This window comes from Trachemys scripta, chromosome 4 (assembly GCF_013100865.1).
Source record: "Trachemys scripta elegans isolate TJP31775 chromosome 4, CAS_Tse_1.0, whole genome shotgun sequence".
Classification (NCBI taxonomy): Eukaryota; Metazoa; Chordata; order Testudines; family Emydidae; genus Trachemys; species Trachemys scripta.
This window is the reverse complement of record NC_048301.1, coordinates 21,679,131-21,702,818: the sequence shown is the minus strand read 5'-3', so window position 1 is coordinate 21,702,818 and position 23,688 is coordinate 21,679,131. Positions and strand designations below refer to the sequence as shown.

General features: G+C 44.4%; 1 protein-coding gene across 4 annotated transcripts in view; it reads left to right on the top strand.

Annotated features, from left to right (window-relative positions):
* The first annotated feature begins 5,060 nt into the window (after positions 1-5,060).
* The window catches only part of TRAF3 (TNF receptor associated factor 3), a 100,626-nt gene continuing 81,998 nt past the window's right edge, over positions 5,061-23,688 (top strand). For 2 of the 4 annotated variants that reach the window (XM_034767964.1, XM_034767962.1), the window contains exon 1: positions 21,375-22,490. The gene's annotated coding sequence lies outside the window, so the exon portion shown is untranslated. Of the gene's footprint in view, positions 5,133-5,588; positions 5,654-21,374; positions 22,491-23,688 lie in introns of those variants that run through there. The other 2 variants (XM_034767963.1, XM_034767966.1) reach the window with 2 other exon arrangements.

Below are 23,688 nucleotides of genomic sequence, written 5' to 3'. Positions count from 1 at the left end.
TCTTTCACATATAGTGCCACTCCCGCACCAGCATGACCCGTTCTATCCTTCCAATATATTACTGTGTCCCGTTGATTATCCTCATTCCACCAAGTTTCTGTGATGCCTATTATATCAATAGCCTCATTTAAAACGAGGCACTCTAGTTCACCCATCTTATTATTTAGACTTCTAGCATTGGTATATAAGCACTTTAAAAATTTGTCACTTTTTAGCTGTCTGCCATTACATGATGCAATTGAATAGGACTTTTTTTCATTTGACTGTTTTTCATCAGATCCTACCAATATTTTATCATCTTCCATCTGCTCCTCCTTACTAGGACATAGAGAATCTCCATTAATAGATCCTCCCCTAAAGGATGTCACTGTCCGAACCACGTGCTCCTCCGCACCTGTTAGCTTTCCCCCAGACTTTAGTTTAAAAACTGCGCTACGACCTTTTAAATTTTAAGTGCCAGCAATCTGGTTCCATTTTGGTTTAGGTGGAGCCCATCCTTCCAGTATAGGCTCCCCCTTTCCCAAAAGTTTCCCCAGTTCCTAATAAATATAAACTTCTCCTCCCTACACCATCATCTCATCCACGCATTGAGACCCTGCAGTTCTGCTTGTCTAACTGGCCCTGCACATGGAACTGGAAGCATTTCAGAGAATGCTACCATGGAGGTCCTGGACTTCAATCTCTTACCCAGCAGCCTAAATTTGGCCTTCAGGACCTCCCTCCTATCCTTCCCAATGCCATTGGTACCTACATGTACCAAGACCACTGGCTTCCCCCCAGCACTACACATAAGTCTATCTAGATGTCTCAAGAGATCCGCAACCTTTGCACAAGGCAGGCAAGTCACCATGCGGTTCTCCTGGTCATTGCAAACCCAGCTATCTATGTTTCTAATGATCGAATCCCCCATAACTATTACCTGTCTCTTCCTAATAACTGGGCTTCCCTACGCCGGAGAGGTATCCTCAGTGCAAAAGGATACAACGACATCATCTAAAAGGAGGATCCCAACTATGGGATCATTTCCCTCTGCTCAGGTTGGATGTTCTCCTTCCCTGAGACTTTCATTCTCCTCAAGAGCACAGAGGCTGTCAGACCGGGGGTGGGACCATTCTATTGTGTCCCGGAAAGTTTCATCTATATACCTCTCTGTCTCCCTTAGCTTCTCCAGTTCAGCCACTCTGGTCTCCAAAGCCCGTACACGGTCTTTGAGGGCCAGGAACTCCTTGCACTGAATGCACATGTATTTCACCTGCCCATAAGGCAAGTAATCATAGATGCTGCAATGGGTGAAATAAACTGGATAGCCCTGATTCTGTTGCTGGATTTTTGCCTGCATTATCTTTTTACCCCTGAAGCTCATTCGTTTGTTGTTTTGTTTTTTTATCAGGAGGTGTTTGGCTTTAAGTTTAAAGAATGTTAAGTGTATCTAGACCCCGTCTTCACACTCCCCCTCTAAACTCTCTCGTAAAACTTCCCTGTTAGCCGCTCCCATCCACGAGCTCCTCTGGTCGCTTAGGAGCTGGCTTTTTAAATATAGCACAAAGATCGGGTCAAGCAACTAGTGATGATTTAATCCTTGCCTAGCAGGCCACTAGGCTCAGCACACATACAGTCAGCACACGGTCCCACAAACAAACAGACCACATGGTATGTTTCAGGCAAGCAGCAAGCACACCACAAACACACACACTACAGACAACAAACTTACAGGGCCGGCTTTAGGCCAATTCCACCAATTCCCCCGAATCGGGCCCCGCACCTAAGAGGGCCCCACGCCCAGTGGCAGGGCTGCCCAGAGTGGGGGACAAGTGGCAGAGAATCCCTTCCCTGGCTAGAGGCGCCTTTTTAATTTTTACTCACCCGACAGTGTTCTGGGTCTTTGGTAGCACTTTGGTGGCGGGTCCTTCACTCACTCGGGGTCTTTAGCGGCGGGTCCTTCAGTGCCGCCGAAGACCTGGAGCAAGCGAAGGACCCGCCACCAAAGACTAGGAGCGCGGCCCGGTGAGTACAAGCCCCACGTGGTTTTTTTACATGTTTTTTTTTTTTTTTTTTTTAGTCATGCCTGTCGGGGCCCCATCGAAACTGTTGGAATCGGGCCCTGCACTTCCTAAAGCCGGCCCTGCAAACTTACCCCAAGGATGACGTAATCACTCCTCCTTCACCTGGAGACTGGGCTGGCTCCAGGCACCAGCGAAGAAAGCAGGTGCTTGGGGCGGCCAATGGAAAGGGGCGGCACATCTGGGTCTTTGGCAGCAATTCGGTAGAGGATCCCTCAGTCCCTCTCTTCCTCTTTGAGTTGCCGCCGAAGAGGAAGAGAGAGAGAGTGAAGGACCCGCCGCCGAATTGCCGCCGAAGAATGGAGTGGCCCGATTGAGCTGTTGCTGATCGGCTTTATCTTTTTTTTTTTTTTTTCTTCACTTTGCCACTTGGGGCGGCAAAAAAGCTGGAGCCGTCCCTGCCTGGAGAACTCCCTTGCAAAATCCTCCTGTTAGCCACTCCTGTTCGCTAGGACATCTATTTAATGTTCCATCTAATTAATATTCAGCAGGTCTAAATAATGTGTCAAAACCATTGGTGGCTAGCTTACAGCAATTCTGCCACCATTCCTCTCGTTGGAGGGGCTGCTCTGTTAGTAGTGAAACAGTTCTCAGAAAAGTCTAGGGTAGACAAAGGCCACAGAACCTCCTCTCCACAGGCAGAGGAACAGCCAGTGCAGGCGCCCAGGGGGCAAAGTACCTCAGAAGGCCCTGGGAGGTCTGCAAGTTTGTATCATTATTAAGGCTGCAGGTTTTCATTACGTGAAAAGTCACGGATAACATCTATCAGTGACTTTTTTCTGTGTCCATAACACACCCCTCAGGGATGGCTCCTGTGTCCTGTGGGGCTAGGCCTGGCAGCCTGTTCCATGCATTGCAGCCTGAAGTGTAGGGTCACAATGCCCCTCAGGTTTGGCCCACCCGCCATCATATGAGGTTTGGTGGGCCAAACCTGAGTGGCACTGTGACCTTGCACACCATGACTTAGCCCTGTGGACACACTAACCATGGAAGCCATCATTGCAGGGTGAGAGCAGGTGCTGGGCTCAGCCCCACTGGACACAGGAGCTGTTGGAGCTGCTGCTGCAGGGAAGCGTGGGGGAGGCTCGCTCTCTAGTTCCCTCTGCACCCCTGAACTGAGTTGGGATGAGGGCAAGGCCGGCGCTACCCATTAGGCGACCTAGGTGGTCACCTAGGGCGCTAACATTTTGGCGACTGCGGCAGCCAGATCTTCAGCCGCCCCCGTTGTCATCGGTATTTCGGGGGCGGGACCTTCCACCACCTCTGTCGGGGGCGGTATTTCGGGGGTGGGACCTTCCGCCGCCTAGTGCAGCAAAAAAGCTGGCGGCGCTCCTGGATTAGGGATGGCACTGCTGTGGGAGGGGGTTCACAATAAAAACCTGCACTGGGCCCCAATTGTCTGTTCCTCCGCCACCCGCCCTCACTTCCTCTCAGTTCAATGCTATGTTTTACTGACATGACAAACTATACAAAAGTTGTCCATGTGTAAAAGAGAATCTTCTATCTGTCACCTGTAGATTCAGTTCATAAAGCATCTGCCAAAGACAGAGTTTAACATTTTATATTGGGGGTTAAACCCCTTGTGTTTAGTTAACATTATCTACTGCTGATTTAGTAGCAGTTTGCTCTAAATAACGTGATACTATTGCTGCCATCTTTTTCCCAGTTATGTACCGTCCCCCCCCTTTGCTGTTTAATGTGAAGTCTCTTATCATTTCTTATAATTGAGTAAATACATTTCTCATACTTCCTTTTCTTTTGGACACTGGAGTAGAAAATATCTTTCTCTTTCAATCTGTTCTCTGTCACGGTGGTTGCACACTCTTTCTGGGTTTGCACAGCTGTGTGACTCTGTGTTACCTCTAGTTTATCGTGAGAGCAGGTCTTAGTTTTGCACTTTCCACTGCACTGAAGCAATTTGCTAGTTTTGTGTAGAGAACTAGCAGTCTAGCTCGTTTTTATCATCTGTCCTAGTGATTTGTATACTGGTATTTTAGGGGTTTGGTCTAGTCACTCTCTCCTGAAGATCATTCAATTTTGGGTGGGGTTCTTTGGTCCCCATTGGTTAGGAGTTTAGTGCAGCTGAGGATGGAGTGATTTTAGGTAAAAATGGATTGTATTTTCATATGTGATAATCCATTTCCTTCCTTTCTATGCTCCCTCTTCCCATTCTAGTCCTCTGCATGATTTTCTCCCTCTTCACAGTCCATCTCCTCTTTCCCTCACCCCTTTTCACTTTTCCCCTGGGACATCATTTCTGAGGGGAGGGGAAAATGGGACAGCATACAGAACTTTATATGTGATTCTATTATATCTTGTAAAGTTGGGGGGGGGGGGAGCAAACTGTGGAAGACATAATTGAGCATCTAGACCTAGGAAAAATCTAAGGGCAGGGACAAAGCAAGGGTTGCGGGTGGGGGCAACTGCACCTCTTGCCCCCTAGCCCCGCTTGTCTTGCCCCGGCCTCCTTCAGCCGCTTTCTCCCTGACCGTCTACTCCAGCTCGACTTCTCCAGCCGGGGCGCATGTGCATTTGTGCGGGCTGGAGCAGCCTGCGGGGGGCCCCGCGGCAACGCCGCGCGTTACACCTCCCAGGCGTCCGCCGAGGAGCCCGTGGGTGCGGCGGAGGAGCCGTGTTAGCGGCAGCGGCCACACTGCTCGGTACCATCGCTGCGCCTTGCGGGGGCCACCCCGTCCCCCGGCTTGCTGAGGGCTGGGCTGGTGCTGGCCCCTACCAGCTCTCCGCTGGCACGGGCACGGGCCCGGCCAGCCGCCCGGCCGGCCAGCGAGTTCCCCTAGGGGGCGGCGGCATCAGGTGCAGCCGGGGCGGGCCGCAGGCCAGGCCCGGCCCCCTCTCGCCTGCGCGCTAAGGAGCCCGGCTGGAGGGAGCCGCCCCTCGGTGTGCGAGGACTAGAGGCAGAGCAGCGCGCCGTGCTGGGGATTTCCAGCCTGGGCGGGCGGGCGGGAGAGGAAGTGCGGGGCGGGGGGAGCCGGGGCAGAGCACCAGGGACTTTCCAGCCGGGCAGCGGCCGCCTCCGCCGGGCTGCAGTGGGTCCCCCTCACACGCTGGCAGGTAGGGGCGGCGGGGGGCTCTGCGCACCCGCACGGGAAGGGGCTTCAGCGAGCCCGGCGGCAGCGGCGGCTGTCCGGGCTCAGGCTCGTGGGCAGGGGCAGGGCTGCGGCCACCCGCTCCCACTTAGGGACACGCTGCGGCTCGGCTCCGACTCTGGATCTGGCTGCTGGGGGCAAGGCGGCGGCGGCTGCCCAGGGACTGAGACGGGCTTAGGCGACTGCTGCTGCCTAGCTCATGTGCGGGACACGGCTTCAGCCCCCAGCCAGGGACAGACACATCAGACTCAGCTTGTTGCCCAGGGTCTGGCGGCGGCGGCTGCTGCCCAGGGATTGATTCAGCCTCAGGCGGCGCCTGCTGCTGCTGCCGGGGCGCAGATTCGTACTCAGGGCTGCCGCTCAGACCCTGCCCAGACACAGACATACTCCGGGCTGTTGCTTTATTTTCATTTTTTTTGAGGTGGGGGAGACGTACTTGCAAGGCTAAAACCCGCCTGACATCTCCCTGCCTGGAGGAGCCGATCAGTAAGTGTTCCATGCAAAAAACCCCTTCCACTTGTCGCTCTGCTAGGCGATGTGCTTAAGGGTTCTTGCATGTATTTGATGTGTTGTTTGAATGCAGAAAGCTCTCTCAATTTCTGGCTCTCTCATAGGCAGTGTGGGCGGGCCATATACGCTTTTAAAGGGGCAGTGTCTGTGTGTTTTGAGCTGTTCTTTTCACTTGTGGCAAACGCTTATTTTGCTAACTTTGCCCCTCCAAAGACCGCTTTGCTTTGTTAACCGTGTAGAATTTGGCTGGGGGGTGTGAAAACATTATCTGATATCTGCGTTGAGCTGGCTTTTAGCAAACCATTACCATATTGGATGTGTGTGTGTTGCGGGCAAGGAGGGCTTCTCCAGTGAAGGATGTAAAATACATTCAATTTAATGTGGGTTTCACATGTCCCTATTGGGGAATATCCTCTCTCAGTATTTAAATAGAAATAGCTATCCATACTTACTGCAAAAAGAGCTGTATTTTTGTACTGCATATGTACCAAGGCCATATTTTATAAAATGATCTCCCTAGCTTGAACAAAAACGGCATTAATTTTAATATTTAGTAAATGTGTGCACTATTTACTGCATAGTGTTTTAATTGTTTCATTTGATAGTGTAGTAGAAAAATAACTATTGTTTAAAAGTTTATACTGAGTCATTCTTCTGCAGATGAACCTATGACTGACTCATAATCAGAGAACTGCAGTGGCTTGTAAGATAGAAAGGCAAGCCGTTTACATCTGTGATTTATTTTTATCTTCAGATAATATCAAGGGTCTAAATAAACTTCAGAAAAGCAAAAAAAAAAAATCATAGTTATGTCTACCATTCTAGTGTGCAGTCATGTTGTGCCACGCTATTGCTCATGTATGGTTTGGAAGACTATATAGACTCCTATATCTGGCTGCTCAGCATCTATTTGAACAATGTTGTGTCATCTCCTGTGTTTCTATAGTAGTAAGATGTGGGTAGTGCCAAGGATATGCTTTGAAATGTGAGATCTCTTCGGGTCAGTTGTTTCTCTAGATTACAAGATTCAGATAAATCTTGACATATAGTGTATGTTTTAATCAATAGAAGCTTACTGAATATAGTGTACTATATTTTGTACTATAGATCTGTTATTTAGAGAATGTATTTAGCATTGTTGTGTACTAATCTTAATTCACGTTCATACACCAGAAAAAGGTGTTTATTTTTCAGTGTATGCTGTGAATGCATATCAGCAATGCTAAGCCTGTGCACATCATTTATCATAATGCTGCATATTTGGTAAAAATCCATATTTAAAATACTACCGTCTATACACAAGCTGTATTTGAATTACTATATCAAATCTTTTTTCAAACTACAGTATATTTGGACTGACATACAACATTTTATTTTATAAAATGAGCCATTTTTAACTTACAGGAGTCTAAAAGTGTTCAAGCGTTGCAATTTATGTACAGTTCTATTTACAGTTTGGAATGTAAAAATGACTGTGTGTGCATAACACATTTAATGTGTTTACAGAAAGAGGTTCCCAGTTTGAGACAAAATATACCATGTTTCAGCCTGAATCTGAGTTTTTATGGTCAGGTTGGGAAACCCCTTATAATACAGGTTGATAATGGAGACACTGACATATCATGAGCTTGGGCAGCACAAGCGGACACCAATACAATGTTATAAATGGTGTCTTTTTCTTACTTTAAAATGTAAGGTGTGTCACTGAAATGCAACCTGGTTGGAAGCTTCAGTTGGCACTGGATTTAGAACATAGAAAAGCAACCTTACATGTAACAGCAAAGCAGTTAATCTGAATTAAAAGTGGGTGTTAAAGGTCTCAGTCCCTGTGGTTTTCTGAAGACCTGAATTTAAGTTTGGTGTTAATATTGGTTTGAAAGACAGAGTTCCAGTGCAAATAGATAGTGGAATAGACCAACAGTTTGGGTTATCTTCATAACAATCTTCTAAGCATCTCTACTATTGTTAATATCTTGAAGTAATATGTAACATTTTACTAGTTCAATTCCTATTGCTGATATCATATCCTTTAGTGTGACTGTTGAGATTCCATAGATGGAAATAGTTGCTTTGGCATTCAAAATGGCTTTGAAATCCTGCTGCATTATATTTTCTTTCTTTTTGTCTGTAGTAATATGTTTAAATGAGGAAAGAGGAGCACCCTTTTAGATAGGGGATTTTTGATCTTCTGCTAATGGATGTGAAAATTGTGATAAAATACTAAAAGCCAAAAATCTTTTTCACTTACATTATTGTTAAATTACCAGAGAAAATACATCCCTCACCTCCCCCAGTTTTGGAAACGTGAATTAAACCAATAAAACAGAGGAATGAGAGAAGCTGGTCCACTGTCCTTATTTGCCCTTTTGTGAATAGATGTTGCAGGGATATCAGGACATTGTGATCTCAAACATCCTATGTGATGCAATAGCCGAATTTCTCAGAGTTTTGTTGATTTATCAGAGCTTCTTAATTCAAGGTCTTGAGTCTTATGATGTCTGAAGACGGCTCACTATACATCAGTTTTGGAGGTCAATATCCCTCTGGATGCCCCTTTTTAAGAATTGCAAGGGTTTGAAATTCTTTTTCATGCTCAGGGATGGGTACTTTTTGAGCTGGGTACCTATGTTTGAAACCTCTTGGCATTTTTTTGGCCTCTGAACTATAGCAACATCTCTGCTATAGTTAAGGTTGAGAATGCCTTTCTATTTTAGAAGTTGATTCTTCTAAGTATTCTAAAATCCATGTTTGCTCATGTTGCTTTTGAAATTTGGTGTGCTTCATGATGATGCGTGTCCAAGGGAGTTGCTAGCCTGCCATGACCAACAGGACCTGAACAGCCCCCAGGCATTGTAGATTTCAACCCAACCCTTGGCAGAAAGCTGAAAGTGTAACGTAGGCAGATTGCAGCAACATGCATTTCTCAAAGCCTTTTATATTTTGGGGAAATGTAATCTGAGTGCGGCAGAAAATTCAGAAGATGATCAAATTATTTTCAGGAAGAAAATAAATTTATATGCTGGGAGGGGTTGAGGGAGGGGACTTTGGGGTTGCAGTGAGGGGAGGGGCATAAATGGAGATGGGTGATAGCATAGGGGAAAGGGTCTGGGGGAGAGGGTGGGGATTAGGCAGCGGGGGAATGGAGGGGTGGGGCACTGAGGCATGACATGAAGGTGGGTGCCAGGCGAGTGGGGAGGATTAGGGGCTGGGGTGCCTATCCTACTTTTTCCCATCCCACGTGCATGCTGCTCTCTGGGAGGTGGGGCACTGACCCTCTTGAGGGGTATCTCAACCTCTCTCCCTGTCCCCCATGTGGGAGCTCAGATCCTGGTGGGTCCTGCCCCAGGGGTTTCTGAGCCCCTCTCTTTTTTTCTCTCCCATGTGAGAGCTGGGATATGGAAGGCTGAGCCTCTCTCCCAGATCCCTCATATGGGCTGGGATCTGGGGAAGCCCCGCCCTTTTGGGTGGCAGTTGAGAACAAGCATTCTGGTAGCATGAACCAAGAACACACTGCTGAGTTCAGAACCGGCGGTGGGGTGAGAACACTGCCTGAAATGAATGGAGCAGTTCTCAGGTCTTAGAGCTGTTGTTTCAGGCTGTATTCATCTCAACTGAATGAGAACACCCCAGTGAGAATGAGATGAATGGGCAACTTCACATGTCTCTGTGCTCAGTTTCTTCATTTATACAGTGGGAATAATGATGCTTCCTTCCTTGGTGTACAGTACTTTGAGATCTGCTGATGAAGTGCTATGTAAAAGGTAGGTATTATAAATCATTACTTGGCTACAGTAGCATCTCAGCTGCAACCCTACATAACTACAATTGTCTAAATGACCACCGTCTCCTACCAAAAACATTTCATTTAAAAAAAAAACTAAGAAATTAACTGACAAAAAAAACTTAAGGTTGCCTGGTGGTATCTCATGCTCTTCTAGAATGCTGAGTTCTGCAAAACTCATCCTTAACTCTGAAGCTTTTTGTCAGTGAATATGGATAAAGAAGACCAAGAAGGGAGATGGGGAAAAATGGGGATGTCAAGAGGAGAGAGAGAGAGAATGCAATCGTTGGAGGGTGAGAGAGAAGCCAAGAGAGAAAACTAATAAGGGAAAGTGAAGGGGGTGGAAAGAAAGGTGGAGACAGGAAGTGGGGAGAAGGAGTAGCAGAAAGGGGTTGACTACAAGTAATGAAGGAGGGGACCCACAAAACAGGAAGGTGGTGTTGGCGGGGAGGGGAGGAAAAACATGGGGAAAAAGAGGAAGAGTAGAAAAGAAAACAGAAGGGAGAAAAAAACCGAAATGGAAGATAGTATAAACAGAAGACAGAGGGAGACAAGAAAATAGAAACGGGAAAACAAAGGCAAGAAAAGACATCTCATTACTGAGTCTGTTAATTTTTGTTTCTAAGTTCCCCAGTGCATTTGTATTTTTCTGGGAATGCATTCCACTGTACTGTCAACTTGGACAGATGTGGAGGGGAGCACTGATGATAGAATATTTTAGCATTTGTAACTTGAGTTGAATTGCTGCTTATTGTTGGATTTGTAACTAGGTTAGCAGGGCAAGTATCTCTTCATTTATATACAACAACAGTAGGTCCTTAATCCTCTCCAATCCCCCCCCACCCCCAAAATGGTAAGCCTTAGATTTCCATGCTGTTGCTCTTGCCTGCTGTTATACACTGTGTGCATGTGCAGTAAAAAATGTACATTTACTAGAATCCTGTGCTCTGAAGCATAAGGATGGGAAGGAAATAGTAATATGGGAAGAAATATAGTGAGTGGCAGCAAAGGAAAGGCAAATCTTTAACATGTTTCTGGAGACCAACATTTTATATGGGAGGTATATAATTAATTTCCTCCCTTATACTGTGTCCCTGGGACATCTTTCGTGCTTTATTCTGTAACATTCATTTTTACAGACCACCATACCACAAGGCTTAAAATCATAGAAATGTAGGGCTGGAAGGGATTGTCGAGAGGTCATTGAGTTCAGCCCTCTACACTAAGCCAGGACCAAGTAAACCTAATCCATCCCTGACAGGTGTTTGTCCAACCTGTTCTTAAAAACCTCCAATGACCAGGGTTGCACAACCTCCCTTGGAAGCCTGTTCCAGCGCTTAACTACCTTTATAGTTAGAAAGTTTTTCCTAATATCTATCCTAAATCTCTCTTGCTGCAGATTACTTCTTGTCCTGCATTCAGTGGACCTGGAGGAAATTCATCACCATTCTCTTTATAACAACTCTTAACATATCTGAAGACTGTTATCCATCCCCTGCCCCTTCTTCTTTTCTCAAGACTAAACATGCCCAGTTTTTTAACCTTTCTTCATAGGTCAGGTTTTCTAAACTTTTTATCACTTTTGTTGCTCTCCTCTGGACTCTCTAATTTGTTCACATCTTAAAGTGGGGTGCCCAGAGCTGGACACAGTACTCTAGCTGAGGTCTCAACAGTGCTGAACGGAGCAGTGCAATTACCTCCTGTGTCTTACATACAACACTCCTGATAGTACACCCCAGAATATTAACCACATTCAATTTGTGATCCACTATAACCCCCAGATCCTTTTCAGCAGTACTGGTGCCTAGCCATTTTCTATTTGTGCATTTGATTTTTTCTGTCCTAAGTATAATAGTTGGCACTTGTCTTTAATGAATTTCATCTTGTTTATGTCAGAGTAGTTCTCCAATTTGTCCAAGTTGTTTTGAATTCTAATCCTGTCCTCCACAATGCTTGCAAGCTCTTCCAGTTTGGTGTCATTCTCAAATTTCATAACTGTACTCTCTACTCCTTTATCCAAGTCATTAATGAAGCTCTTATTTAAGTTAGAATTTTAACTTTAGTGTAATGTTTTTGTAGTTAATATAAGATCATTTAAGAAACAGATTTCTTTATAATGTATTGGGATAATAGATCCTTTAGACCATGTGCAATGCGAACAAAACTTTGATGAGCCTGTGATATAGTGTATGAATTCTAAAGTGAAATGGATCCATTGACGTATAATCTGCACACAAGGTGCTCCAGAGCAAATACTCATGAATGCAAGCTTTATGGTTCTTTTCATTGCCATGGTGAAGGCTATACTGAGACTTCTTGTCATAACCATACAAGTTCAGCATTCAGAATCATATTGAATGTGTGTCTCTTCATAGTATCTTCATTAATAAGAAAAGCAAAGCGTAGTGAATACTGTAAGAAAAGTAGGACATGACCAGTAGATGTATTTAAAACTTAACATTGTTATTCTCAAGCATGTTCTTAGGCATTTAGCAAAATAGTTGCTTTGCTTTGTTCTGTCTTAACTAACATATTGTGGGCACTACCATAATACAAATACATTCTTCCATGCTGCCACTTTATGCTTACAATGATTTCCTAGTTAGCATACGCAGAACTCCTTGATAATCCATCATGAGAGAAAGGATGATCTAGTTGTTAGGGCGCTAGCCTAAAAACCTGGGAGACCAGGATTCGATTTCTTGCTCTGTTAGACCTCTGTGTGATCTTGGGCAAAGTCATTTAGGCCTAAACTACACTTAACATTTAGGTCCACGTAGCTACGGCACGATGGGGGTGTGAAAAATCCACATGCCTGAGAGCTGTAGCAATGCTGACCTAACCCCAGGGTAGACTCAGCTAGGTTATTAAAAATAAATAAATAAATAAAAATGCTTCTGTTGACCTAGCTTCCGTTCCTCGGGGAGGAGCTGTTCTTACATGGATGGAAAAACCCTTCGGTCACTGCAGGCTGTGTCCACATTACGGGGTTATGCCGACATAGCTACAGTGCTGTAGCTATGTCTCTGTAGTCCCCATAGTATATATGTGGCCTGAGTGTCTGTACTTCAGTTCCCCATCTGTAAAATGGGAATAATAGAATCTCTATTTCACAGAGGTGTAGTGAGGATAAATACGCTGAAGATGTGCAAGGTGCTCTGATAATATTTCAGCCATCTAAATGCCTTAGATAGATACGTGCATAGAGCTGCTTTGTTATTCATTCAGTTTATAGTAACCTCCTGCCACGCTTTGTCTATGGTACTATGCCAGACTGTGCCTTTAAATGGTAAGCCCTCTGGGGCAGGAAACCTGTTGTTTGTCGCAGTTCTCCTGTTGTTCTTTACAGTGTGTATGCAGTGCTATATAAACAATATGTAACTGCTTGTATAATATAATATATGTCAAAATGCTATCTGTTTTGGCTCTTAAACTGTGATCTTCAACTTGTTTTCTGTTTTGGACTTCGAGTGATAATAAATTTCCATCATCCATAACAAAACAAAATTTCCTAAAATCAATTTTAACACTCCCGCCCCCTAAAAGTTGGCAGCATGAAGGGCCTTGGTTTTATACATGCAGTCATTTGTGGGAGGAAATGGGTGATTAAGAATGCAATTATATATGATACAATGAATATTTTAATCATAGAAATTGGGTGCACCCTGTACCAACTAGTGACCCTCTGAAAACTTAGTCCTGCAGAATCTTTTCTGTCCCCTGCCATTGCAGGAGATTCCCATATGGTAGGTTCTCTTTAATGAAGGGATTTCTTAGGCGAAGTTCTACAGCCTAATAGACCTCATTGTTGGGATTTTTTTCTTTTAATCCTATGTTTTCTTACATTTAATTCGGTTATTATTCTCCCTTGGACCATCCTAAATAACTTCTCTCTGGTGTAATTGTTCATGCTTTTCAGAAAAATGTCATTGCATCTCCCTTAATTGTAATTTGGCCAAGCAGTATAAGGTACATCCAATTTCTCATGTTGGTTCCTATACCCTTTAAAGCAATGTTTGCAGCCTTTTCTGTGAATTTCTGCCAATCAGTCAACATCTCTTTGGTTTTGAGATAAGAGTTGAAATGTGGTGTTGTAAGAGTAGTCAGTCTCATCTTTGCTGTCTAGAAAGAGGTCTGTGTACTACAGTACTTTGGATTGTTCTTTTCTGTCTAGTTGCATGGATATCGAATTAGCTGTTCTTATCCAACATTACCCATTTGGTGTCTCTTGGCCTCACTGCTCTCTAAGTGTCTCCCTTCCATTTAATTTCTGTATATTGGCTTATTTCCCGCCCCCCCAGATATGCTTGCTTTTCCAGGATTATACTCATTTATGTACCACCTGCTGATATTTCTAACCTCTAAATCCATTTTTCTCTAACCTCCCTGGTATTCACAGTGGCTACTTATTTACTATCATTTTCAAAGTTAATTAACATACTCTGCTCTAGTCTCTTCTAGATCATTAAACATTTAACTACAGTGTGAATCCAACATCAGTCCTTACTCACTCCTTGGACATTGCTCTCTAAATATTGTACGCTTGCTGTCTTTCCCTCACACACCCTTTCTTGTCTCTTTCTCTTCTTTGATGCTTATCCCAGCATCCTTAATAGAGGAGCATTGTGCCTTTATTATGCCTGCTTTGGTTGAAATTGATTAGGGTTGCCAACACTAGTCTCAGTAGGTGCCAAGAGCAAGGGTGGCTTTACCTGGGCTCCATGGGTGGAATTGCACCTGCAGAAATCAGGCCAGCTCAAGTCAAACTGAGTGGCACAGCAACCTGGCGAACAGGGTCACAAGGCCACTCGCTCAAATTTAGCCCGGCCATCCCTCCATCATGAGGTGTGCATGTATGTGATCAAGTGTGAATGGAGAGGTGGTTAGGCCAAATTTGAGTGATTGGTATTGTGGTCTGGCGCTTGCTGTTGCAGCGACAATCAGGCTTTGTGCCTGCCGTTGATTGGTCTCTTGCCCTGACAGTCCGGTCTGCACTGAGGCAGGAGTGGGGTTGGGGGGGGGGGGCGCTCCCACTGCAAAGGGGCTGGAGTTCAGGGAGAGGCAGGACTGGATGCACACAGGGTAGAACCCCCACATTCCCACAGGAAGAACAGCACACCCCATGGCCATGGGCTGCCCCCAGCCCTGCAGGGAGGGCAGTGACCCGCCTGGGCCCTCTCTGACACCTCCTTCCCCATTATTTCCCCTGCCCCCTGTGTCCACACCCATTGAATTGGAAGGCTACATTTGCCCCTGCCTAAGAATAAAGAGCTTGACTACAGGATTGCAAAATACTCTTTTTCTCAAGCTGACAGCACTTGGGTGTTAATTCAGGGGTGTAAAGATGTAGTCACCTACTTGCCATAGCCTTCACCTAGTTATCATCTAACTCGCATGTGTCTCTCTAGTAGTCTCTGAATTACTGCTGCAGTAATATCTCAACAGTTTAGTGTTTTTTGCACATCTCTTTAAGTCAAAGAATATCCACAGTGATTCGTGTGAAGGTAGTTGTCTTTCCATTGGTTTCTGTGTCAGTTGGATCATGCTTCACCTATATAGAGAACCTGGTTTTGCTAAACTTCAGACAGTTCCATGTGATTAATGAAAAACTAGATATTTTTATCAAAGGAATGGATTTAAAATGGAAATACCAATAGACCCTTTTCTGTTGTTCTGCTAGTGGATGTTGCTACAATGCTGCCCTTACTATTTAGCAGTTCCTTTTATCTGTGCTACATGGACACATTATGAGGTATTTTGAATTTTTCTTTTGGAACATATGTAGAAGAATGCCCTGGGCAATCTCTGTGATAAACTCTTTATTTTCCCAATCAGCTTCTTTAGTAAATCATACATGGGGATTTATGTCAACTGTTCTTTGATCTCAGGGATCTGGGACTATAAACTACCTCTGTCTGGACTTTTCCTTTTTCCAAATGCATGAAACCTTCACTTTCATTTTGAAAAGCACAATGGAATTTATGTATTTCACTTCCAGTATTTCACATGAGGATGTTTAAGGTAGTTTCTGGGGCTTTAATTCATTTTGTGGGCTTGAGTGGCCAAAGTTTGTTTGTTCTTCTAAATACACATACCATGTTCTTGCTGGTTTCCCTGAAATCATTCTCTAAAATGATTAGAAGAAGAGGAGTAAGTACTCTGGGGTGTGTGTGTACCTGCACACGCATGTGCGCACAACTATACGCCTACATAACCTGAGGTTATTCTGCAGTCATTTGCAGGACTGTATATGATCTAATTTTTATAAGCACTCTGAAGTATGTTGGTTGACTGTGTTGAGAGCAAATCAGGTAAATATACTGTTTATGGTACAGTACTAATCGGGCTTGGTTGCCATTGTGCTAGGTACTGTATACAAAATAGCAGGACAATTCCTGCCCCAAAGATCTTACTGTCTCAAGTGCCAGTCCTTACGCTTGTGTGTGACTCCAGTCACATGAGTGTGTTCAGTGGGATAGGACTCGTGTGATTAAAATTAAGCATGTGCTTAATTGTCTGTAGGATCAGGCTTAAATTGTCACAACAATGGATGTAAAATGATAGGAAGGAGCAGGGGAGGTAGTATGAGTGGGAAAAGCAATGTGGAAAATGTATGTATGTAGGTTACACAATTATATGGCTTCAAACCAGGCTTGTTTGTGGTATAAGATAAAAACATGTAAAGAAGATAGCGGACAGTGACTTCCAATAGTTATCTTGCCATATGTTGCACTTCTGTTCTTGAGAGCTTGTGTGCTGCTATTTACCTTATCTGGTACCTACTGTAGCAGGCAGGGCCGGCTCCAGGGTTTTTGTCGCATCAAGTGGCAAAAAACAAAAAGAAGCAGCCGCGATCGCGATCTGCGGCGGCAATTCGGTGGGAGGTCCTTCACTCTGAGTCGGAGTGAGGGACTGTCTGCCGAATTGCCGTCAAATAGCTGGACGTGCCGCCCCTCTCCAAAGGGGCCATCCCAAGCACCTGCTTGGCAAGCTGGTGCCTGGAGCCGGCCCTGGTAGCAGGAGAGCAAATTTAAGTTATATGTTTTGTTAAACTTTCTATTTTAAGTGAATATAAGATAATGGTTAGTGACCTGTATTGCCATGGATAAGATCCAGGTTTCTGGATCCTCTGTTCCTAGCTGGGATTTATTACAGTTTAGAGGTACTTGGACTTCAGTCAGAGGTATGAATGCCCCTCTCTGGTTGCTTGTGGAGAAGGGAGTGAGCAGACTTCAAGCAACTTAAGTTTGCTGTTCTTTTAAATTTGGCTTTTCTACATTTAAAACTTAAGAAAGCAGTTCCAGCTAAAGCCTCATTATTCATCTTTCATGCAAATAAATCCGCACATGAATGTAGTGTTCATGAACTATCCATAGAGAAATGTAGAATACAATCTACCATGTAGAAATAGCCTGCCTTTATTAAAGAAAGATTAGCAGCAAGACACGGTGTATTGAATCAGTTATATAGAATGTTATCCGTTGCTGGTGCCTCTGCATAAATACATTGTTACGTACAGGAAAAAAAAATTGGTGAGCTCTCCATTAGATGGTGCTGCTGGGATTAAAATATTTGCACAAGTGAATGGAAATGGGCCACTTCCTGTGACTTTATTGGTATGTAGTTATAGACCATGGCATTTTTATGACGTACTCTACTTTTATTTATTAAATAGTTTTCATAGGTTGGCAGACATGCAAGGATTTTTGTGTTACGTTTGGAGAAAATCTTTAAAAAATGAATAGGTCAGATATTAAACAGCCAGAGTTTATAGGAGAAATAGTAAATCAGCTGTTCCACACATGGGTGATCTTAGGTCTTAGCAGCTATAGCTAGGGCCCTACCGAATTCACAATCCATTTTGGTGAATTTCACAGTCATAGGATTTTAAAAATAATAAATTTCATGATTTCAGCTATTTAAATCTGAAATTTCACGGTGTTGTAATTGTAGTGGTCCTGACCCAAATAGGACTGGTGTGTGTGTGTGTGTGGCGGGGGATAGGGTTGTGGTACTGCCACCCTTCTGCACCGCTGCTGGCAATGCTCTGCCTTCAGAGCTGGACAGCTGGCCAACAGCTACCGCTTTCTGGCCGCCCAGCCCTGAAGGCAGTGCAGAAGTAAGGGTGGCAATACCACGACCCTCCCTAAAATAATCTTGTGACCTCCCTGCAACTTCCTTTTGGGTCAGGACCCCCAATTTGAGAAACACTAGTCTCCCCTGTGAAATATGTATAGTACAAGGTAAAAGCACACAGAAGACCAGATTTCACGGTCCATGATGCGTTTTTCATAGCCGTGAAGTTGGTAGGGCCCTAGCTATAGCTCTTATCTGAATGAATGATTCTGTGTGTTATTTGGTACAGTGCTACCATGAACTTGGAAGAAGTATTGCAACATTGGAGGAGTCTGCTGTGGAAAAATCCTTGATTGACCATTACCTAAGGGCATTTAATCTAGTTTATCTAAATATTTAATACCCCATTAATGAGCCCCTGTCTAGACTAGAGAAAAAAGGCATATTTTTTAAAAAAGTGTTGCCTCATTTGTTTTAACTTGCATTTTTTAAATACCACTTACCATCTAGTGTAGGCTAGGTCTAATACATTTTAAAAACATATAACTGACCCCTAGAGTGGACTGTAAAAACCTAATACTTTTAAAAACACTTTTTGTCTATGCTAGCTGCTGTGATGCTCAAAAATATATTAATGCATATTAGCAATACATTTGCTAAACACCCCTGATTTTCCAAGTCTACACATGAGCGCCTCTCTGTGTCTGAAGACAGCAAGATGGAAGTGTCTGACTAGAAGCTTCCTGGAATATTCCTAACCCATAAAGGCCCTGTTTAGAAGAAGGGGAAAAAAGGTGTTTTTAAAAGTGTTTGTGTAGGAAGAAAGGATATGGTTAGGTGAGGGATAACTAACCCTGATTGAACCATGATCTTTACCACGGTGCAGACATTAACTGCACTGTGGTAACTTGACATAATCACTGAAATGGTTATAGAATTTGTCTGTTTCGTAAATGGCTTACCAACCCCCATTTTTTGGTAAACAAAAGTTTCAGTGACTTCAGATAAATTTGGATGAAGTTGTGAAAGAGAGGAGTTGTTTAAAATCATATTGTCTAACTATTTTAAAAAAGCATCTTTTCCCCTTGTTTGTAGCATGTAGCATGTTTGGAGAGAGGTCTTGTGAAAGTGAGCTGAGAATATGACCGATGGAACCCTGGATTCAGCACCAAATGAGGACATCTCCTTGGAAGTCAAATCCAGAGGCTGCATCAGTTGGCTGGTCTGCTAAAGTCTGTTTGTTGTACAGGAGTGGGTGGGTGAGATTCTGTGTCCTGCAATGTACAGGCGGTCAGACTAGGTGATCACAATGGTACCTTCTGACTGTAAAGGATATGAGCCTGCGGTTTAACCAATGGCTTTAGCGGACAAAACTTTCTGCTTATCTGGAAATCTCTCAGCTCTTCTATTGAATTTACCAGCAATAAAGCGGGGCAGTTTCACTACGTTTAACCAGAACTCTCAGGTGACAAATTGGTTAGAAGAACTCACCAAAATTTGCTGCAGAACTAGTTTCATCTTTGATTTCACAAAGATATGTTGCTTGCAGAATAATCAGATTGAGAATTATTGAGAGACTATCCTTGTGGATGACTTTTTCCCCCTCCCTCCCTCCATATTGGTATGGGCACAACACATGCAGTAAGTAAAATGATCAGCCCTCTTGGGAGTGGTAGCCATTTTGTTATGGCTATTGAGTAGTGTGACAAAGTCAGGCCGGACGGCTGCAAGATGGTCCTGTAAGGCCGATATATTAGCCCTAGAACGTTAAAGGCCCTTTTTCCTACAAGTTGAGAAGGGGTTACCTCAGGTCAATTAGGGACACCTGAATCCAATTAAGGGCTGCCTGAGGCCTTTAAAAACCCCGTCTCTGGGGAGAGCAAGGGAAAGCGAGAGAGAAAGTCAAGCTGCTGCTAGGCTAGAGGCAGCAGGGAAATAGGCTGTTCCAGGCTGGGAGGCTGTGCTCCTTAGCATAGGGGAAACAGGCAAATCTGAGTGCCTGCTAGGGGAAGGACTGTCTCCCCAGGGCAACCAACCGGATAACACCTTGCCCCAGGGAGGGCGGCAGCGAAAGGTACCCCCCTGGGTTTTTTGTTTATGAGACTGTTTCCTTTTTGTTTAGTGGAGGATCACCCCTTAGGCCGACCCTCAGGCCTACCCTGAAAATACAACCAAGGGAGTACAGAAGGGGGAAGGCAAACTTGGAAGCTTGGAAAAGGGGAGACTAAGGGGGGATATGATAGAGGGATATAAAATCGTGAGTGGTGTGGAGAAAGTGAATAAGGAAAAGTTATTTACTTGTTCCCATAATATAAGAACTGGAGGTCACCAAATGAAATTAATGAGCAGCAGGTTTAAAACAAATAGAAGGAAGTTCTTCACACAGCGCACAGTCAACCTGTGGAACTCCTTGCCTGAGGAAGTTGCGAAGGCTAAGACTATAACAGGGTTTAAAAGAGAACTAGATAAATTCATGGAGGTTAAGTCCATTAATGGCTATTAGCCAGGATGGGTAAGGAATGGTGCCCCTAGCCTCTGTTTGTCAGAGAGTGGAGATGGATGGCAGGAGAGAGATCACTTGATCATTAGGTTCACTCCCTCTGGGGCACCTGGTATTGGCCCCTTTTGGTAGACAGGATACTGGGCTGGATGGACCTTTGGTCTGACCCAGTATGGCAATTCTTATGTTCTTAAACCCTGCCTGAGTGGGGTTGATTACCCCAGGCCCACCATCGCTGGTGGGGGAAACGCTAAGTCTGGTGAGAGAAAAGAGGTGCCTGCTACAGTAGGAAGGAGAGGGAGATTACTCAGGTAAAACCAATGGGGTTACCGATTTGTCAATATTCTCCAGAGAGAATTACCTCCTACTTCTAGAACCATAGTTATCCAGCAAATATTCAGATATTGATGCAAACAATCTCTTACACTGTTCCCTGATGTCTAATTTTCCATTCTTGAGTAGACTAATTGAGACGCTAGCAAAAAGCCATGTACATCTGACTTCCAGTATCCTGTACCTTTCCTAGCCTACTTTAGAGTGGGAATATGGAATTGAAACAGCGGTAGCACTGGTGGAGGACCACCTCCCAGACATGGACAGTTGTTTGTTCATCCTCATCCTTGATTATGAGGTGCTGCAGGTTCTCCTCTGAGACCTAGCAGACCAAGCATTGGCAAGATACTGGGATCATTCTTTTCCTTCCTCACAAACTTGTGCCCAAAGGACTGTGGAAGTGCTGTTGCCTGTTGCTCTCAGATATCGCCTATGATATTTCATGAGCTTTCATTCTCTCCCTCATTCTATTCACCTGTACGTAAGCCCCTGAGCGGATTAAATGCCAACAATATGCTGACAACACCCAGCTGTGTGTGAACTTGCCATTCCTCAGCTATCTGAGTTTGAATTCCTTAGTGAGTCCGACTCTTGGATAACCACAAGATGGAAGTGATGCTAGTGGGAGGAGGGAAATATTTTAGGCCAGGTCTATACAAAAAAGTTAGGTCAACCCAGCTTTGTCACTCAGGGGGTTGAAAAATCCACACCCCTAAGCTATGTAGGTAAGCCAGCCTAACCTCCAGTGTAGGCAGCTGTAGACTGATGGAAGAATTCTTCCAACCTTCTGCCTCTCATGTAAATTAATAACAGTGATGGGAGAACCCCTCCCGTCTCTGTAGCGAATGTCCACACTGCAGTGCTTCTAGTGAAGACCTAGCCTTAGAAGTAACCAACATCTTATCACCTTGCATTGCAAGCACTGATCGTAATGTTGTCAAAGTGGTGGTGGGAGGGTGGGAGGAGGTAGTGCTGCTTGACTCCCTGTTGTTGCTAGATACCCAAATAATAACAGTAGCAAAACCCACCCTTTTTCTCCCACCAGGGGACTATTTCCCATCCTGACAGACTGAGGCTTGGCCATATCATTTGTAGCCTCTAGGATTTATCGCTGCACTGCACTAGACTTGGCGTTTCGTCAACATTTTGCCAAGTGGTGCAATAGTTCAGTCTTCTGATCAAAATGGCAATGAAAGTACATCGCCCTGGTGCCCCAGCTCGCTGGCCACCTGTCGAATACTGACCTTGAACTTCAGAGCTCAATGTGTTGAGGTCTGGGCTACCTATAAGACAGTCCCTTGCTCCAAAATGAAGACCAGGTATAACACTTGTGAGTCACAGTTGCAAGGCAAGCTGCACTTCTGTCTCCTTCCTGGTCTCTTTCAGTGTAAGTGTCAGATGTAGTGCTTTTGCCTATCCTGGGGTGGAATTCTGCAATTCTGTCCTCTTAGACTGGACCCTAAGCTACAATACCCAGTGTATATCAATTGGGCTTACACAGCAAGTCCATCTGGGTTCGGCACCTGTGGTTCTTCTCTTTGAGAGTCTGTGACCAGACATGCACATAGCCTTCTTGAAACCGAAGTATTATTTATTTGAACAAAGCATTTAGAGAAAAGGATCTTAAAACACCTTAGGTTTACCATGCCCCAATGGTAAGTTAAGCAGACCTAACTCCTTCATACATCCCCAGTGGGTGCCTGTGTTTTAATGTGGCCCCTCCTGAACAGCTCCCCCTCCTCTTGAGAGACTCTTTTTAAACTGCTATCATCCTTTTGATCTTCTGGTTCCCAAGCCTTTTGCTGCAATGACATTGTCTCTTTACAACCCTCAAGTGTTTGTGCAGAACTGGTTTGTCTTGCAACATTCTGTTTCCTTCCTCTTTGATTTCCTTATATACTATACTATTATTGCTGTTATACTAAACCAGTATGTTCATAGTATAAACATTGCAATAACCAGGTCAACATATCATACTCAAATTATTACAGAGCAGCTCCACTGCCATCACACTAAGATCCTCAGGAATGATGGAGTTTTCAGTAACTGGAATAAGATTACTTTGAGCTGGAGACAGACATTTCAGTGGTTGGCCCCGACTATCGAACTCCCTTCCACCAAAGGTAAGAATGAACATAAGCCTGGATGCTTTCAGACAGTATGTAAGGTTCATCAGTCATAGACCTTGTCTGCACTAAAGGGAAAAGTCAATCTAAGCTACGCAATTTGAGTTACGTGAATAACGTAACTCAAATCGATGTAGCTTAGAGCTACTTACTACGGGGTCCACACTTCGTGATGTTGATGGGAGATGCTCTCCCGTCAACTCTCCTTACTCTTCTCGGTCAGGTGGAGTACAGGTGTTGACGGGAGACTGATCAGCGGTCAATTTAGCGGGTCTTCACTAGACCCACTAAATTGACCACTGATGCATCGATTGCCGCAGCATCAATCCTTCGGTAAGTGTAGACAAGCCCATAGTTTCCCATAAGGGTGACAATTGTGAATTAAAAAAAAAATCAAAATCACTTCTTTTGTTTTTGGAAATTGATGGGAGAGAGAATCTACATCAGACTGATCACCCATTTGGATTTATAGACATTTGTAAGACTGTTCACATGCTACCAGTAATGATAATTCATAAGTTAATGCTTGGTGCATTGAGAGGAGAGCAGACCCTGGAATTTGACATGTCTAATGGGGAAATTGCTGTGTCAGAAATTGTAGCACCCCACTCTCAGATATGCACATTGAAGTCCATGATTCTTTGAATTGAAGAGGAAGAATTCACACAAATACAATAAATTCTCATGCTTATTTAAGCCACAAAGGCTCCAAGAACGTCTCCAGCTCCATTACCCAAAAGCCTAAATGTAGGACTAGATGTGAGCTATCTGGGAATTATGATAGGCTAGTAGGCAGCTCCAGGCTCTCATCTGTGGCATGGAGGCTTTTTTCCATTATCTTACTCAGTCCACAAGCACAGTGTGCATCTGGATGCTGAAAGAGGGTGGGGGAGCCTTTCTGCTAGAAGAAAAGGGAATTTTTCTTTCTCCTCGTTACACCCGCACCCCAGAGAATTAGATCGAGTGGGTGTCTCTGCTACTATGCTCCTTCTTTAGCCTCTGGCTTGGATTGGTCTACACCAGTGAATAGCATCTCTGTTGGAGTCTGATAGCTTTCCCAAGCAGCGGAAGAGTGAAGCTGATCTGATCCTTGTCAGTTTCACTGCGGCCCGGGCTTCTGAATAGCATCAGATCAGATTGGTGTGCTAATTTTCAAATATTATGTTACCTGCTGTTATATTAATAGCACTAATTG